We start from the raw sequence: 13779 nt of genomic DNA on the forward strand, positions 1-13779 counted from the left end.
TTATGGGAGACTCCAGGGAGAAAGTTTCCTCCTTTAAAGATCTGGAGAAAATTATGGTGTTTGTGCATTCCCTGGTGCTTTAATCACGAGTCCCAAAGGTCGTGCATTTTGTTTTACAAAACAAAGCACTCAGTGCTTTACTGCTAACATAAAAAAAAAGAACATAAAGGAAAAAATCAGGAGATGTTAAGGGTGGTGGGAATACCAAAGAATCTCAAAGCAAACACATTCCATTATTATTTGCATTCTTCCATGTCCTCTATTATTCAGATATGAATACATTTAATAGTGCTTTGCTGACAAACTGGATATTTACCCATTTCTTCTACAACATCCTTCAAAAACTTTATAGCAAAAATAAAACAGTATCTGACTCATCCCTATTCCTGGAAATATCTTAAACATTATCATAACTATTAAAGGTTAATCCTGATAAGATGGAACAGAGAGGAAAATCCCATTTGCCAGTAACATTCACTAAATAGGGTATGTTCTAGAAACTTAAAAGTGCAGAAAGAAAAAAAAAGTCTGCCACAAATAGTAGCAAGTATTAAGTGATGTTGTCCTCCTTCTCTCAAATTCTTGAATTAATTCTTAATTATTTCAATACAGAACCACTGGGAATGATTGAAAAGGACAGGTGATGAAACCACAGCAGAACATTTGTTATTAGCAGCACAGCCAATGGTGAAAATCTGAGTAGGAAAAAATGCATTTATAGACCATGCTATGTTAATTTCTGCAAAGAGTCAGTGCTGGGAAAAATACTAGCTTGAAGCAGGCAAAGTCTGTGTAGAAAAGACAATTCTTTATCCAAGGAGATTGTAAAACAAAATCTGTGTGAGAGGTCTCTGATCTGTCTGGTCAGCAAAAAGTATCAGTTGAAAAAACAGTGGGATAAGACTGAGGACCACAAACAGTGGCCTAATTGCTCTTGTTTGGAGGCCCTGGGGATTCCCAAACAAACCATGAATGTACCTCTTAGGACCAAGGCTAAAACCTGTGATAAGTAGGACGATTTTCAGTAGAAGACAGAGTTAAGGGAGGGGTGTGATCATTCAGGGTTTCAAACAGTGACAAAAGAAAGTGCTGTACCTGCTGAAGGTTGAAGGGGGATAATGAGCTGAACATCCTGCCTGCATCTGACAGCACATGATGTTTGGCCACAGCTATTAAATGAAATCTGTAAGTGAGGGAGGGACATACTAACAAGGAACATGGTTCAACAACTATCTCCAAATAAAGGTTTCCATGTGACCTTGTGAAGTCAGTGTGAGCACAGAAGCTCTATGAAAGAAACAGTTGTGCAATAAAATCTAATTAAATTCGGTACTTTAGAGCAGTACTGATTAGACATCTGCAATCAGCAAATGAAAAGAGTTCTAGCAATGAAAAATGGTCTGAAGTTTTGAATGCTGGAATTGTCTTGGATACTGTTTTCCTTAGATGGTCTTTGAAGTGTTCAAGGAATAGCTGGAAATTCTATTATTGTAACTACAATGCACTATAATTTTATTCCTTACTGCTTAAAATTATTGAATATTTCATTTTTTTCAATGATACTAGAGAATTGTTTCAAAACAGACACAGAAATTTATGTTGCAGTTTAGTTTCCTGTAATTAAAAAAAAAAGGGTGTGTGTGTCTGGGGGAAACTCCTTGAAAAACTAGCTGAAATACATCAGGATTTTGTGTATGTTGGCATTTGCAGACACTCTCACTGAGGATGTGGCAGAATAGACAACAATAATGGCAGTAATTGTAACTACAAATAATGTAAGAACAAAACAGAAATAGGAGGTTGGGGCAGGAATAATATAGGTTAGCCTGATCTCCTGATAGTGACTAGTAGCAAATTCTTTGAGAAAAGACTGTATGAACAGAAAAAGCATACAAGAGTTATGAAGGTAGTGCAGAATGAGGCAGCAGAAGAAAAAAGACAATAATATATATGAAAAAAACACATGGGGAAAAAGACTAAGAATTGATAAAAACTTCAGCATTACAGGGTTCATTGCTATTTCTCTGAGCTTCTCAAAAATGAACTGTAAAATAAAAGCTCCATCAAACACCACAGCCACAAAACACAATTTAATGTTGACACCTCTATGTTTCTGTACCATTTAATCAGAAAACTCCCAGAAGAGCTTCTATATCTAAAAGAAAATCACGAGCCTTCCTCTTCTTTTATAAGCTCTTTAAGTCTCTTCTTTCAGTAACTTCTCTCTTGATTTCCCTTCCTTCTCTGTCCATAGCCAGGAAATAATTGCATGGTACAATTGCATGAAGACAGTTGCCTTGTCTTCCTAATAAGCAGTGCATGTCATAGGAGTGCTGCCTTAAGGGATGAAATACAGTGCTCTACAGAGGTAGCGCACCTCTCTCTACACAGCTACATGGAACACAGAAAATAATGTTTTGTGCCATGTTCTCCATGACAGAATACAGGAAAAATGGAAATGTCTGTCAATACTGGAAATAAAACACTTCAAAAGCTTCTGAGGAAGTTTTAGCTCCTGCACTATGAATACTAATGGCAGCAGTTAAAGGCAGTCCCCAATCACACATGGACGACAAATGATTCTCCAAGATCACTGAGTAGGTGGAGCAATACCACAAACAGCTGAGCCATAACCCACGCATCCCATACACTCATATTCTCTGGCACAACAGCACACTGATTTACCAAAGACATTCTGAGCTGGAATCATATTAAGATTCACATGCAGATATTAGACAAAGACTATTATTTCATGAATGCACCACATGCCAAAGTTAGAGTAGACAAACCAAATTTCTTAAAATTGCAGATTATTAATTTATCAAGAAAACCCCACAAGCATGCTTAGTCAGATGAACAGACCTAACCCACAGTTAATATAGTTGTTTTTTTAACTTTAAAAATAAAAGCATGTTGCCAAAATCTATGTAATCTTGAATTTATTTGGAAAGATGAGGTCAGAACTGTAGCTCAGATAAGTTTGAATGGAAAGGTTCATCACATCTGTACCCTATAATTGAACAGACAGTTCAGCTCAGTTTGTTAGCTGAAAACATGTCAAAGGAAAGAATCTAAATATGATTTTCAGTCTCTAAAAGAGGATGGATAGTTTTGCAGCAACGTTAAACCATCCACAAGAACTTCAAAAGAATAGCACAAATAGGCTATATGATAAATATAGTCAGTGAGTTTCAACATAAAAACATGTGTAGTTCATCTAAATATCAATAGGGGACTGTTTTAAATGTGTTTCATGCCTAAAAAGAACTATAGTGTATCTTCAAAGCTGGAAGAAACAGCTTTATAAATCAATGTTTTCTAAAAGCCCCTGTAGAGAGTCATATATGACTCATCACAACCAGTTTAAAATAGCACTCAGTACATGTAAATAGACGTAATGTTTGATTTTGAGCTTACAGAAAACATTAATTATCAACAAAAATTGGAAATGCAAGGTTGTAGGTACAAGAATTGAATTCAGTGTCTTTGATATGTAAGATAAATGAAAATGGATGGCAATCAACATATGGATACTCCAAATGATATAATCAACACTGGATACAAGTCAGTTAAGTGATGGAAAAGGCTGTTTGTATACAAGATGCAATTCTATCACAACTGTTCTTTACTTTTTTTCAGTCCTAAACACAAGAATCATTATGATGATTTTAGTTTTGTACCCAAATACACAATGAAAAAATCATAGAAGGATTTAACATTTTTAAGTATAACACCCATAAAGGAGGTGATGTAGCTGTGTGTGATTTATTTTGGCTTGCTTATTTTATTAGCTCCCAAAATTCATTATGATACTGGATTAAATTCTATCACTAAACAATTTGCATGCTGGTATCACTGAGAATGTTATTTTACCCTATGATATAAAAGCCAAAACCATCACCAAAATACTTTTTATTCTTAGACAGTTGTTCTTTTTCATCACCAATATAGAGAGTAAATTGTTCTCACATGTCATAATTACACAGTCATTTTCTAAAACAAATCACTCTAATTGCTATAGGCTGCATCAGCAATTTCAATCATGTATTCTCAAATTAAATAATAAATGAATTATAGTCTCAAAACGTAAAAAAGAATCACACTTTTTAATTTTGAAAATAATAACATTTTCCTTTTCTTTTTATACATTTGAATTCAATTAAATTGCAGGCTAGAAAAGAGTCAATCAGTAACATTCTCCTGCTTCAGAGATACTGTGCCAGGAATCAAAAATGTTTTTTGGGATCTTGCCTAGTTGTAGCAGAGGGGGTTTTTTCTCATGAAAACACTTCCAAGATGTTTTCAGACTTATCATGATAAAATAGATGAGTAAAAGTTGGGATGAAGGTGATTCCTAATGAATCAAGTACATTTTCACACTAGGACTAAACCTCTCACACTGATCATAAAGACTTTTAGTTTTCCTGCCCGCTTTTCTGCTTAGTGGAGAATACAACCATATTGAGAAAAATATTACTGACCTGAAACTATTGCAAAATGCCATCACAAAGGGAATTAACCTCCAAACCTTCAGTCACATGTACTTACATGCATAGAATCAGGAACAATTAAGATGCTTTTATACATCTAGAAGTAGAATCAAGTACTGATTATTTGTGAACGCCACATTAATATCTAGGACCATAGTTGGGTTTTGGGGTTTTTAAAGTTTGGTTGTTGTTGTTGTTGTTGTTTTTTAGTTTGGGGGTTTTTTTGTCAGTGAGTCTCTTGTTAGAGGCCAGTAACTAACAGTATAGCCCAGCAGTCAGTATTGAGGAGAGTCCTGTTTAACATCTTCATTAATGACCTGGACAATGAGACAGAGTGTACTCTCAGCAAGTGTGCAGATGACACTGACCTGGGAGCAGTGTCTGATAGACCAGAGGGTCATGCTGCCATCCAGAGGGACCTTGAGAGGCTGGAGAAAGAGGCTGACAGGAACCCCACGAAGCTCAAGAAGTGTAAAAACTGGCATCTGGGGAGGGACAACTCAATGCACCAGAACATGTTGGGGGCAGCCCAGCTTGAAAACAGGCTGTCAGAAAAGAACCTGGAGGTCCTGCTGAACACCAGGTTGAACCCGAGCCTGTGATGTGCCCTTACCACAAAGAAGATGGGTAGTATCCTGGGCTGCATTAGGAGCGTTGCCAAGAGATCCAGAGGTGATTTTTCCCTTCAGCACTAGTGATGCCACACCTGGAGTACTGTGTCCAGTTCTGGTCTTCCCAGTACATGAGAGACATGGGCACACTGGAGAGGGTCCAACAATGGGCAAAAAATGGCTAAGGAATTCGAGCATATTCCCTATTAGTAAACACAAGACCTGTGACTGTTCATTTGGAGAGGACTCAGGGGGCTCCTAGCAAGAAAGCATTTAATGATACTTTAAAGCTAGGCCAGTGAAAAGAAGAGCAACCTCAAAGATTCAAATATAACACACATGGATGTCACTTCTGCATAATATTTTCTACATGTTTACATACTAAAATGTCGCATATCCATAACCATTTGCATTTCTGAATTGCATCATCACATATATATGCAATAGATATGAAATATCTGATATGCAACACTTAAAATATGCAATTCTGAGTATGAAGAAGAAACTAGAAAGGAACACAGTTAATAGCATCCCTCATCACTTTTCCTAAAGTGACTTTTATATAAGCAAAATTTTATGCTAGTAATGTAATTACTTTTATAACTGCACAATAATACACTAATGGCAACAGTTTAAACTTGATATGGCAATTGGCTGATAGCAGAAATACAGAAACACTTTCTAATTTTATCCTATATCCTATCACTGAAGAGAATTTTTTCTTACACATTTCCAAAGACCTTTGCATTTAAGATATGCAAGTTAATAGTAAGATATCAGTGTGAAAACACAGCAAAGATGCCACTGTCATTTATAGAAGCATATTTCCATATTAGCTACACAACTTTCCATAGACTATAATTTCATTAGCTAGAAATGGAAAATTCAGTAGAAAAATTACTGATGTGTCTAATATCTAAAAATATTAATGTGTCTTTTTTCACTAGCATTTAATTGCTTAGGTAATACATTCAGGCAATTTGCCTGCTCCTCAAAGTATGCTGCTGTTCAACAAGCTGTCTCTATTCACTTCATATAAACTTCTTCCAGGATTTCTGGCTTTATGTTCTTACCACAGAAATTTTGGAACTTGCTGTAGCCACTCTCATTTTAAAGATATTTAGCTGGTTCAGAATGCAGTCGTGTGGGGGACAGTGAGCCAACCAACAGTATAGCCTGGAGGGAAGAAGCTATCTAGGATACAGTTAGCCACTCTCATTAGGAAAGAAACTTTAACTGCCCACCCCTGCAGGTGGAGTGAGGCACAGACACCTGTCCAGCATGCTTTTCAGTCTCATGTTAATTCTATGTTTCTTATTGGTTGTTCCCTTTTGACCCACCCTGACCTGCAGGGCATAAAAGGTCAGTTTCTCTGTAAGCTCCTTGGCATCCGTTCACAGATTTCCTGGGGGAAAGAGCTGGATTAAAAGCCTCCAAGAGATCAGATAAAAAGCCCTGTCTCTTACTCCTGTGTCGCTCTGACAAGATGAATTCATTCACAACAGCCTTGCTAAAGGCTAAGAGCAGAAATCACTATTGCAGTTGTGAGATGTGGGGTCTCTGCATCCCACCACCACCCAGCGAAGCAATACTGTTGGGGTTTACAAAGATTTTTTAAGGCATAGAAATGTATAGGCCCTTTTCAATAGCAAATTTTTCTTGTGCATCTCTTCAAAGACCTGCATCCATGATAAATATAGTTGGATCCATCATGGGCTTCTCTAACCAAAAGTCTGTTTAATTTGGCCATGTAGATAATTTCCTGAACTTCAAAATTCCCCCTAATTTAAAACTCAGTATCAAGACCGCAACAGCCACCTTTAAAACACAGCAATAATTTTCTGCCAATAACTCAACATCAGGGTACTGACCTTTTTTAGGAAACTGTAATTTACAAAGCAAATGGTTTCCAGCTGGCCCTGAGGACAGTTCTTGTCCAGCCATAAGTAAAAACTATAATTTTTTGGAACAGGAGCAGAATAGAAAGCTTTAATAAATGATAGTGTGCTAATAAGTATATTTACTAAATACCCCATAATTTTGAAATGATCCATCACCAAACATCATCTACAATGCCAGAGACAACAAATGCCACTAATCATAAGTTCCAGAACTTTGAAAAGTCCAGGCATGCTTTTTTTATCCACAGTTTGTGAATGCCCAAAGCAAACACATATTTGGCCTGGAAGAGACAACACCCAGTAACAATCTCCTGTTGAAGGAGACTGTATCTATATTCTGGATGCACCTAAAAGAGAACATGAGGATTCACAGAAGGAGAAAGGAAGAGAGAAAGGGCTCTGCCCTTTTGCAGCAAATGGTCAGGCACTCAGCTAGAGCAAACCTCTGCTCTGTCTTCTAAACAGAAGAGCTCTTTCTGCATTTCCCATACTGAATAAAATAGTGACAGCTCAAGAAAAAGAAACCAGGTGACAACCATACCGATTTGTAATTTTCTCTGGATCAAGGGAGCTGCAATCTTTTGAAAACAAAATGGAAGCATTTCAGTAGGCTTCCTGCTTTTCTGCAATATTTTTTGTTCCCTCTCCACCTCATACAAAAATAAAGCCATTATTTTGTAGCTTGTCTCAAAGTTCCACAGCCCCAGCTCCCAGCACATGTCCTATGGCATGTGGAATTATACCAGAAATGTGTGTTTAGGTGACTTAGTTTACCCAAAATGTCCATAAAAGTGTGCACAATATAAATGTACACAATTAAAGAATGACTGTTACATGCATTCTAACCTAATCATGGAAGTCAAACCAATCAGTGCAACTGCTACTAAGAATGGACAGAATTTGAGATTACTATTCCCTGAGAATACCCTGATACATTCCAGAAACAGGGTATCTTGACCCAATCTAGTCAAACTAAAATTTTAAGTATTTTAAGATACCAGTTTGTCTTCTGAGTTTCTTAGTTTGATTTTCACTTCATCCTCACCTCTCATCATGCATTCCATCTAATCAAAGCTTAGACTCCAAGTCTGTGATCCCTCCCTTTTTAACCCTATCACTGCACACTTTACCTCCCAGAAAACTATTCCAACTCTTTCCACCCTGTACTTCTGACACACCCTCCATTTCCCTAACACCTCCCAGCCAACATGATTCTAAGTGGTATTTTAATAAACCTGTCTGAATTTCTACAAAACCAAAACTGTGTAAGACCAAGGGCTAAAAATATCACTGTAGAAGAAAATAGCAATGGGCCTCATAAAATACTGGGATTTATCTCACATATTGCTCTTACTCCTACAAAAATCTACGAGAGAATTTGACTACAACAAGTTTGTATTTGTATATATGTACTGTATAAATCAAGTATTTCACTTTTGGACTGATCTGAATACCAATAGAATAGTTAGCAAAAGAGGAAACAGCTGAAATGTAATTGCTATGAATTCAGGACAGATGTACTTACAGAAGACAAAACTGAGTACAGTTATACAGAGCTAATCAAGAGAAAAATCCGGTCACACTGCATGCCAACTTACTGACTCAGTTGTTTAGTGAGTGGATCCAAACTTTAAGGATTTATTACTCACATCCAATTGAAAACTTCAACCAGAAAATTGTAGAGAATATTAAATCAAGAAATATCACATTATTTTCTAAGATTCCAGTATAGACAAAACTAAATCCTTATTTTTTTTATCTCATGCTGTGCTGTCTTCATTTAAAAAGGGTGAAAGAACACACAGAGAACAGAAAAAATGATAAATACCTCACTTAATGATGCAGTGCTTGAAGGCCACATCCCTGGTTCATATAGGTAAGTGTGCTGTGGACATTTAGTTAAAACCCTTAACATTACCTCAGTTTTGATTACCACAAAATAAAGGGTTAATATATCAACTGAACAAAGAGGAGCATTAAGTGGAGGCTATATTTCATTAAATATTCTGTAGACAAAAAAAAAAAAATCAAAAACAAACAAAAACCCCAACCCCTCCAAACCCATAGATATAAAAATAAAATATGTTCAATGTTTTTAGAGATATTGTCTTACTGTTTTTGCAATATCATATGCCATCAATATTTGAAAAAAAAAAAAAGCAATATTATCATGTAATTTGCAGTCTACATAGTAGATGCTGTACCATTAGCATATTTTAAAACTCCAAGTGCAATATTATAAACCCCATAGCGCACACACACACAGAGAATAATTCAGTATATATCATAAGAAAGTATCTAATCCCTTTGCCATTATTTCTCTGAGCTTTTCTTCTAAAAATGTAAGTGGATCTTCTGGATGAGCAATAAATACACCACAAAGTAGCACCTGCAAAAGTAAACTGCAAATTAATTCCTTGTATTTGCAGCAAAGTAGCATCCAGTTATGAAGCTGTTAAAATAAACAACAGTTTACCAGAATCTTTTAAAGTACCCCAAAAGAGAGGCATTTCTTTTCATCATTTGCCTTTCATTCAATTTTTAAAGGTAATATTGCATGTATCAGCATAATTCTATTGCTAGTTTTCTAAGTACTGAGTTTAGGATAGTAAAATAAGTGGCATTTCTCTAGCAATTCCTACTAAGAATTTAATTGCTTTTAATGTGTATTTTAAAAAATAACATATATAAGTTTAGATAATTTTATTTGCTTAATAAAAACCAGAATCTAAAACAAGTTTAATACTGTGAAGTAAAGAGTATGTTGAATGGGAGGCTGGGCAAAAATTGATCCTGTAACCAATATTGGAAACAAAATGCAGCTTAAAAGTATGTGCTTTTCAGAATTGTTTTATCATAAAATTTTACATTATCATTTAGTAACAATGCACAATAACCAATGAACAATTTTTTCTCATTTGTCCTTCAGCTAAAGAACATGGATAATTTACTTTCGGACTTTGAGCTTAGATACAGCAAGAACTAGCAAGGTATATTAAAGTATACAGGCAATTTGCAGTTATTTAAGTGAATATTTATTGGAAACTATAAACAAATAGTTCTTCTGCCTGGTAAAAATGTCAAAACATGGCATGCAATACTACCTTCCTTTCAAGACACGGCCCCTTACTGTTATTAAACTAATGTGGAGCTTGTGATTGAATCCTTTTCAGGAAGCATGATGGGAGGACAAATAAAAGGAGGAAGGCTCTAAATCAAACCCATGCTGTGGACAAAGAGCAAATGTAATGCATGGCATAGAGACAAGAAAGGCACCCTCTCAAGTTGCCCCTCGCCCTGTAGAGACAGAGAGCAGGGCAGGCAGGTAGAGAGAACAGTTTGACAGGCCTTCCATGTTCTAATCAGTACACTGTGCAGAAACAGAATCAGACAATAATGTAAATTGGAAGGGATCTCTGAAGGTAGTTGAAGAGAAGTTGTTGGGATGCCCCATTATTGGAAGTATTCAAAGTCAGGCTGGACAGTGTTTTGAGCAAGGTGATCAAGTGAAAGAAAGGTGTCCCTACTCATGGTGGGGTGGTTGCACTAAATATTCTTTGAAGGCTCCTTTCAACCCAAACTGTTCTGTGTTTCTGGGAATCCAAGTCAAGACCAATATGAAAAGGTGAAGACAAAATTAAAGGCCATTGTCTTCAGTTTAGATGTCTGAATATTTATAAAACTAGTCAACACACCAATTCCAACCTTAGCATCTTTCTAATACTCTTAACAGAAATGTAATTTGCAAGGTGTGGCTGACCACTGACTATGTTAAAAATATATAAATGTGTTACTTATCATTGTAATTCATGGCATGCAATACTTTAAATAATAAACAGCTAAATTGTTTTTTTCACAAATTCTCCTGTGGACAAATTCCCAAAGCCGTTCCCAACATTGGTAAGCTACTCCCTCTGCTGGATAATATGTATGTGACTGCCATATTTTATTTCAATAATTGTTTGCCTCCCCCCACCACCCTTTTTCAAAGAAACAGACAACTTCACCTTTGGGTGTTCTGAAACACAAGAAATCCAATCTATCCAGTGATCTACTGGAATTCAATGCCTCTGTTTAACATTTGAGAATATTCATTAAATAAGGAAGGAATTGTAATAGCTCGTCTTGCAATCCTCGTTCAAGTACTCTTCAGCAATGCTTGGACTAGGTGTAAAACTGGAAACAATTGTGTCAATTATGTGAAGCAAGTAAGTCTGTACAGGTCTGGCTATTTCTATTAGACTTCAAGTCTCTCAGAAGTCTCTCAGCAATCTGAAAGAGTCCATCACTAATGTTTTCACACATTCTGCTTAATATCACTTTAGACATTTACCCTTAATGGCAAAATTAATTTGGGTCCCAGGGCAGAAAAATGTTAGGCCAGCTCTTCATCCATATTTAATTCTAACATTGTAAAACTACAGCTACTAACTACAGTGAAGCTGTCACACACAGTTTGAAGGATTACAGTTTGTCTGACTTTTAATGAATACTGTTTAAAAGTAAATCTGGATGAGAATAGACAGAAATCAGACAGGAAGGAAATTCTCAGATGCAGCAGGGAATCCTAAATTATTTGGACAAGATTACTTGAACTTTAACTTGTTTGGACCACGTCCAAACCACAGCCTCATCATAAAAAGACTTGAGCAAATGGCCATTTTAGAACTCTGTATCCTTAACTTTGAGACTATGTGTATAAATGTTCAAAGGTCTCATCTTAGCTTTGATGTTTCTTCATAAAAGGACCAGTATTATCTCATTTATCTTCACACCAAGCATACCATAATCACCGCGGGTGATTCCTTCCTGTAAAACAGAAACTGCATAAAGAAATTAAAATATAACAAAATTAAATAAGAAACATATCCTAGATATCAGCAAGCAACAACCTCTAATAAACAAGAAAAACAGGGATAAAAATATCTTAGGGTAATTTTTAACTGGGTCTTTTAAAAAGAGTCTTCCTTTAATCTTATGCTTCAGTCTTTCATTTTTAGCTCATTAACTTAATGTCACTGCTTCTATAATGCTGTTATAGTTATGTTGCTAAAACTTCTGGTTGGAAATGTAGATATGAGCTATTTTTTAAGTGCTGAATAAAGAAATACACCTCACGTTGATACATCTTATGTTTTGTTTTTCTCTGCTTAGAAAACAAAGAATGATCTAGAGACAGACCCCCAGAAGTGCTTAGTCTACATGACAGCACTGCTCTGTAATTATTGTAATTGGCTCAAGATTTCTTTATTAGTATTTCCATGGAAATCCTGGCTGTAATAGCTGATTGCAAATGGAGTCTATTTTGGCAGCTTAAATATATCAGAATATTTCTTAAACTTGCATTTGGACATTGTACCTTTTTTTGTTTGAAGGAAACTGAAAAACAGCTGCTGCAGATTTGGGAACAAGCAGAGGTGAGCATGACAAAGAGGCAGGGAAATATAGAAACACAGAGAATCACCTCACAAATTCTAAGGACAAACCTACCAACCCTGTTTCCCCTACAGTCCTTCACGCTGCGCCACTCTTACTCTCTGACATTTTATGGAAGTCTATTTACTTCTGTGCCAACAAGAATACCTAAAGCACCATGTTGAGGGTTAGGTGTCCTTTTTTTTGTTGTTTTGTCGTTCTGGCCTGCCCATGGAATTTTTACCCATTAGCTGCGGAGACAACCTAACTGTGGGTATTTAGTGGGTGATTGATAAAGGACAAAGAGTGGCCGGGCCCAGGGAGGGAGGGGGCAGGAAAGGAGGGTGGGGACAGTTTTTGGCTGGCTTTCTTCGGCTTCGGGAAAAGACATTCGTTTGCTGTGTCGCGGAGCTGCTGCAGTGGGGAGAAGGGAATTTCGCCATCACCCAGACGGAGCTGCTGCTTCTTCTCCTTCTTCCCTCTTCCTTGGTGGCCTCGCACCCCCTGTCCTGCCGGGACGTGTGGCAGTGCCAGGCACCGCCGCGGAGCTGCTGATCCACCTCATCCACCAGCTCATGATCTCAGCTCATCCCTGCTGTTCCAGCTGAGTGTTCCTCGGAGCCCTGCTGGAGCACCGGGACTGACTGCCCGAGGGGTTTGTGAAAACAAAGCCTCTCCTCCATCCTGTCTCAGCCGAGAAGGCTGTCCCGGGGCCCCTGGTTCTGTGTTCTTGTTATTGCTGTAGTTATTGTTGTTTGTTTGCCTGGTTATACTAGTAAAGAACTGTTATTCCTATCCCCAGATCTCTGCCCGAAAGCCCCTTGATTTCAAAATTATAATAATTCAGAGGGAGGGGGGTCTACATTCTTTCATCCCAAGGGAAGCTCCTGCTCTCCCTAGCAGACACCCGTCTTCTAGAACCAAGACACACCAGTATCTGAAGCATGATCCAGTGTCATCTTTACGACAGACACACCGTTAGAAAACATGGATTGCACCCACTGCACTCATGAGGAAGGAATTACCCGGCTGGAATCTAGAGGTTCTTCTGTAATTAACACTGAAGAAGTTAAACGTATCAGGGAAGGTGCCAGTGCAGTTCACCGGGTTCGTCTTCATTTCAATCCACATTTTAACATAGATTATAATGCAGAATTGCTTTGTTTCATCTTGTTTCTATTCTTAAAGTTTTCATAAATCGTTTGAAGTATGAAAAACGTGCAACAGTGACAAAACGAGCAGAACAAAATCATGCTCTAGGCGAGCAGAAAGCAGTAGGAGGGGTATGAGACGCCCCGGCCAGCGCTGAGGGGAACAACGAGCCGGGACCAGGGCTCTACTGAGGGCCGAGGGGGACCCTTC

Source organism: Poecile atricapillus, chromosome Z, assembly GCF_030490865.1.
Source record: "Poecile atricapillus isolate bPoeAtr1 chromosome Z, bPoeAtr1.hap1, whole genome shotgun sequence".
NCBI classification, from domain to species: domain Eukaryota; kingdom Metazoa; phylum Chordata; class Aves; order Passeriformes; family Paridae; genus Poecile; species Poecile atricapillus.